The following is a 6,121-nucleotide window of genomic DNA, read 5'->3' as shown; positions in this document are numbered from 1 at the left end:
CAAGGAGAGTAGAAGACCCCTGACCTCAGGCCCACCTGGAGGGGTAGCGATAGTTAGCCCTTAGTGGATTGTTGAAGGCTTGCTAAACGCCTGGCGCATGCGTAATTGTCCCTTTAGCTAAGGCATTTCTACAACCATTTTAGAGATTAGGAAACAGGTTCATAGAGATTTTAAGGGATTTGCTTAAAGTCACAGCTAGAAAGAGGCAGAATTGAGATTAGGAGATTCTCTTCACATCCAAGTCTGATTTTTCCGCTTTAGGGCTGATTTTGGGATTCCAGACATGGCAGAAGGCTCCGCCACTTCCCCGTCTGCTCCCAGGTCCCCCAAGTTTCACTGCAGAAGTTTTTCTCCACTTTAAGGAGGAAGTTTGCTGCATTTGATACTGAGAAGGCAAGGCTGGTTACCTCTTCCTCTCCCTCACTCAGATTCGTGTGATAGATAGATAGATACTGAGCGGGTCAAATGCTGCCAGACTCCAGCAGCCCGCCTCCCGCCAACTTTACAGATGCACAAGTGCACAGCTCAGGAGGAGTCATTTCCTGTGCAAGTTCTTCTAGCGGTAACTGTGGTTATTTCACTTTTAAAGCACCAAGAGGAAGAGACAAGAAATTACAAAATCACTGAGACAGGACAGAAAGGGGGGGGGGGGGGGGGGGGGGGGGGGGGGGGGTGGTAGGTAGAGGCTTGAGGAAGAGTGAAGCCCTTGGGCTAACAATTTAGCACTCCAGACAAAAACGACCCACCTTCCTGGGCCTCTACTGCTCCCCCTGGAAAAGAGGGGGCCCTCACCTGCACTTGCAGCATCCTGAAGACAAGGGTTAGACCCTGAGGACAGGGCTGGCTCTCCAGGACCCCGCACGGGGCCTGGCTCACGTCTGAGTATCTGCTGCCCGTGGAATGAGTGAAATGAGAACGCAAATCAGATGTAGGGCCAGCTTCCCAGGGGCCTCTCTTGACACCTTCTCACCTGGGCGCTTAACTCCCCAGTCCTGTCCTCATCAGTTCCAGCGCAGTGTCCATATCTCACCCCTGCCCCTGCAGGCCTGTTTCACTCTCTGAGGATCCTGGCAGAAGGACCCTTTCCTGGGGCGTGCCTTCTGCCGGCTGGAGGCAGGTCCCTCTTGAACCATGTTGCCTCTCTGGGCCAGCAGAAGGTGAATAATGGCCCCAAGGATATTAGGTCCTAATCCCTGGAGACTGTGCATGTGAGTGAAAGTGGTGAATCTTTGCAGACGCCATTAAATGAAGGATTTTGAAATAGGGAGATTATCTTGCATTATTAAGGTGGCACTACATGTAATTACAAGTGTTCTTTAAGAGAGAGTGAGAGAAGAGGAGAGGGCAGCGGGACCCCGGAGGCAGAGATTGGAGCGATGTTGTCATGGGATAAGCGATGTTGGCCGCTCCCAGAAGCTGGAAGAGGCAAGGACCCTATTCTCCCCTAAAGGCTCGGGAGGGAGCACGGCTTTGCTGACAACTGGATTTCGGTCCAGTGATTTTGATTTTGGACTTCTGGTCTTCTGAACTGTGAGAGAATACGTTTCTGTTGCTTATAAGTCACTAAATTTGTGCCAACTTGTTACCACAGCCACAGGGAAGTAGTGAGAGCCAGGAGAAATTCTTGGCTTCACTGTTCGGGTGTCCCGTGTTTGTGCCGTGCCGCCCATCACACGCAGACCCGTCTCCCCCTCTCTCGGCCCCTCACCTATCTCCCCCGGCTCCCTCAGCAACTCTCACTCCCTCGGGCTCTTCCCTGCGTGGCTGCCATTCATGTGGCCAGTCTTCTCCTCTTGGCCTCCGCCCCGTTCTTGCTCCTCCTTCTCTCCTCATCATTTCATACCCAGTGGCGGGGCAGGAGGCGGACCGCTTCGTCCCCTGGAACAAGATCTCAGTGGCTGACCATGCAGCCCCTGCGGTGGGGGCCACGTGATGGCCTGGTGACAAATCACCAGGCACTTTTGCCTTGGCAGCCCCTTCCTTTATTTAAAAAAAAAAATATTTAAACATATATGTTAGGACCACGTTGGCAGAAAGATGACTGCAATCTAGGCTTGATTCATTCGTAAGTATTATTATGATTATACGGAATTTTTCTTCTGATGTTAAAAGGATGAAAATGAAACCATTTCCGTATCGTGGGCCCTGGGCGCCCTGCCTGCTCTGCTGGAGATGCTGAGAAACAGACGGCTCAGCCAGGGGAGCCAAAATGGGCTCCTGCCCCAGCCCCGGCCTGCCGGGGGGGGGCCCCCCGGGCTACTGAGCACTCTTCTGCTCTCACCCAGAGCAGCCATAGGAAGTCTCACGTCCGTGTAGGGATGTTAAAAAGCAAAGTGGGACCCGCAGCTCTGGCTCCAGGCCACCTGCCCCGCTTGCTTGCTCTGTGATCCTGGGGTGGCCACTTGACCTCTCGGAGCCATTTTCCTCACGTGAATAATTACAACTGTCCTGTGCGTGACCTTGGACAAGTCAGCAAGGCCCTCTGGCCTCTCTTTCCTCGTGTGTGAGGTCAAGTGAGGAGAGAAACTGCTTCAACGCAAAGGGCTTTTGCTGCCGGAGATCTTTGGGAAGACGAGGAGGTTGGGCTGTTGGTCTGTCCTGGACTCATAGTCACGTCGGGGAGATGTGACCGTCCCACATGGAGGTGGGGTGACTTGTGCACCTGTCTGCCTGCCCCAGCTCCAGACTCGTGTGCCAGGGACTCAGTGTGCCCATGTCAGAGGAACACGAAAGCGACAGCAGAGCCTCTAGTCACTTCGCTGCTGCCAAGGCCACCTCTACTTCTCCCTCCCTGCTGTCAGCATGGGTCAGCAGACAGGGTGTTGGCGTCTGTCATTTAATCACCCCAAGCAGTGTCCTTGCTGGGGGCGGGATGGGGAGGACTTTAATGTCAGGCTTCCTGGCAGCAGGAACACGTTTGGCAGCTGTGGAGGGCGGTAACCTCAGAGGATCCTGGTGCCCTCCCACCCCCCAGGGGCTGTTTCTCTATCCTGTCGGGGATCTGATGTGGGCTCCCAACTCCACCCTGCCCTGGCTGGCGACAGGGCTCCATATTTACAGGATCTTTCATCCCAAGACCTCAAAGAGCTCTGTCATCTGGTGACAAGCCCAGTAAAGCCTGTTTTATGGAAGGGGAAGGCCAGTCCGAGGAAGGAAAGGTGCTGGATCCAGGTTAGTAAGCGGGCCAGCCAGGCTCTTATGGGTGAGCGTGCCTGAAGTCATCTCGGTCCCCTCACGCCTATTACAGAGCCAGGCTCCTAAGAACTGCTCAATAAACACGCATCAACTAACTGCCTCACTGCAGCTCCCCGATCTTCAAACACCCCACTCCCTAGTGTGGCGGCCGCAGAGCCCTGAGCGCCCCACTTGCGCTTCCCAGAGCTGAGCCGCCCTCGGCCTCACCCAGGGCCCCTCCCACTCCCACACCTTTGCTTGGGCTGTGCGTTAGCCTAGAATGCCCTTTCCCCATTTTTCTGCCTGATGAGATACTACGAAGCTTTCAAGGATGGGCTCAGATAGCACTTCTCCCATGGAGGCTTCCTTCCCTGTCTCCAAGTTCCCAAGGCAGAAAGAATGGCTCCTGCACCATGTTCCCACGTTCCCCATCCCCTCTATGCAGGCACGTCCCACACTGTGTTCTGGAATGGGACTAACAGTCACCCACGGCCCCTACAGATAGCACGAGCCCTCAGTGTAAGCTTCGATGAGTCACTCATTGGCCCCCGCACGGCACCTGGGTGCCTGGAGGAATGGCTTGCCGCGCCTCCGGGGTCAGAAGGAGTCAGGGGTGGCGCTAGAGCCTCCACGGGTCATGACTCATGGGCTCATCTAGAGGGACTGGCCTGATATCCCCATGAGGTTGTCTCTCCTGGAAAGGACTCTCAGCCCCTTGACACCCCCACTGCTGCTCTACCTGCTGTGGGGACATCGCTGGGCCAGTGGTTCCCAGCGCAGGCTTGACACTCAGACGCTCCAGGTGAACAGCGCGGGCCATTTAGGCTTTCTCAGCCTCAATGTTCTCATCTGTAAAATGGGGATGACATTGATATGTCTACTTCCTAGAAGCCTAGCCCAGTGCCTGGCACAGAGTGAGTGCTCCATCAGTGTTAACTACTTTTTAATTTACAAGCATCTATGTATTCTAGGCCTGCTGCATCCCTGCTTTGCCAGGGAGTAGGACCCGGCCCTGCTGGAGAAGGGCGTGAGGAAGCAGGTCACACAGTGGGGCCCCAGGAGGGACACAGGCCTCTAGGGGCCCCCATGGTCAAGGCCTCAGTATCATTTTCATGGGCCCCTTCCTCCATAAAAATATCTTTTTTTTTTTTTTTGGAGAGACAGCCTCTTTTTTTTTTTTTTAAGATTATTTATTTATTTATTTGATCTCCATAAAAATATTAAAAATTCTATTTTGTGGCTGTGTTGGTATAAAGGAGAACATAATCCAGGCTGGATTGTATTCATTTTTTTTTCCCTTCTGATTGAAAAAATAATGAAGGCATTTCCGCGGGCCTGAAGTGTGTTGCGGGCCCTGGCACTGTGCCTGCTGCGTGTAAGGGAGGGACTGGCTGTGACTCCCCTCGCCCAGATTTGGGGAGTCAGGGAAGCTGCCAGAGACAGTGACCTGAATCAGGGCAAGAGGAGTAGCCAGGGGACAGAGGGGACAGCAGGGCGAGCACTCGGCTCAGGGGACATGGCCGGACCCCCCAGGCATATTGTGTGGAGACAGCCTCTGCCCCCTCCCAGCCATCACTGGACTCTTTGCCCGTGTCCCCTGGGCTAACGTGAGAAGCCTCAGCAGCACCCCAGCCCCTCCCCAACGCCAACAAATCCTCCGCCACTCGCCCCTCACCGGGCCCCCTCCTCCAGGGCTGCAGCCCCCAGCAGGCCAGCTCTGCGGGGCAGGGGGAGGCACTGCCGTCCTGCCCTGCCCTGCCCTCCAGGTGGCTGTGGCGAGGCTGGGCTGAGCTGCACGGGGACCCCGGGGCAGCCGTCCTCACGGTGCTATTCTTGGTGTGGCCAGCATGGCTTTCCCACGCAGGGACAGACCTCAGAAGGGCCCTCCTCATGCGGCCCCGGCTGTCAGCACGGCAGCTTGCTCGGGGAGGAACATTCCGTCATCGTGAGTCACTCGGTGTGGTTCCCAGAGAGGGTGCGGGACTTGGGAGCCTCTGCCCATGGCCGAGGGCATTTCAATCTGGGGACCCCAGTTTGTTCAGCTCCCCTGTGCCCTTCCCCCTGCCCCCACGGCCCTTGCTTCCTGGAGGTCTGTACTTCCCCAGGTGTGGGGGGATCCGGCTGGCTGACTCTGGTGGCACACAGGTGGGGCGGGGACCGCAGCACCCACACGTGGTCCTCTGCCCGGCTCAGTCCTACCAGCCGGTAGCTTCTCTGCCAACACCCCCAAGGGCCCCGGTCCATGCGCCTGGACCCCGTGTCCAGCCCAGCCTGCAGCCACGGCTCCCTGGGGGTCAGGACATTTGACTTCTTAATGCTAAAGAAGGGTCGGGGGAAGCAGAGAGGGATGGGGTCCAGAAGACTCGCCTCTAGCAGCTGGGAGCGAGTGTGCGTGGAGCACATGTGCACGTGCCCGCATGAGTACAGCATGGACAGCCGTCTCGGGCTGTCACTTGGGGATGACGTGGCCTCAGGCAAGCCTCAGCGTGCTCCTGTGCCCGCGGCAGGGGTCCGTTCCAGAGTCCATCCCCGGCTCAGCTGTCCTGGCTGGCAGTGGCTGCCCCCGCTCCCGTTTGTACCCCGGCCACCCCAGCCCGAACCTGTCCAGCCCCCAGGACGGGCAGTGAGTTACCTCTCTGCGCACCCGGTCCGGTGCCCGCCACACGGGGACAGCGCACACGGGGTGTCGGGGTGGGGGGCGCTGACCTGAGCCTGCTCTAGCCTCCCTCCTCTCTCTCCCCCCAGCTGGCTCCCCGGCTCTTGCCACACAGGCTCTGAGGGTCCTGCAGGTCACATCTCTTTCTCCTTTGTGTCTGGAATGCTCCAAACTCTCCTGTTTTCTCCCCCGCCTTCCTGTTCCAGCCCCCACTTCTCTTCTCTGTTAATCCATCCTTCTCCTGTGTTGGCAGCTTTCCTCTTGGGGACAAGGTGGCTGTGGTTATTTGAA

Source organism: Neomonachus schauinslandi, chromosome 5 (assembly GCF_002201575.2).
Source record: "Neomonachus schauinslandi chromosome 5, ASM220157v2, whole genome shotgun sequence".
NCBI classification, from domain to species: Eukaryota; Metazoa; Chordata; class Mammalia; order Carnivora; family Phocidae; genus Neomonachus; species Neomonachus schauinslandi.
Note: the sequence above shows the minus strand (reverse complement) of the source record.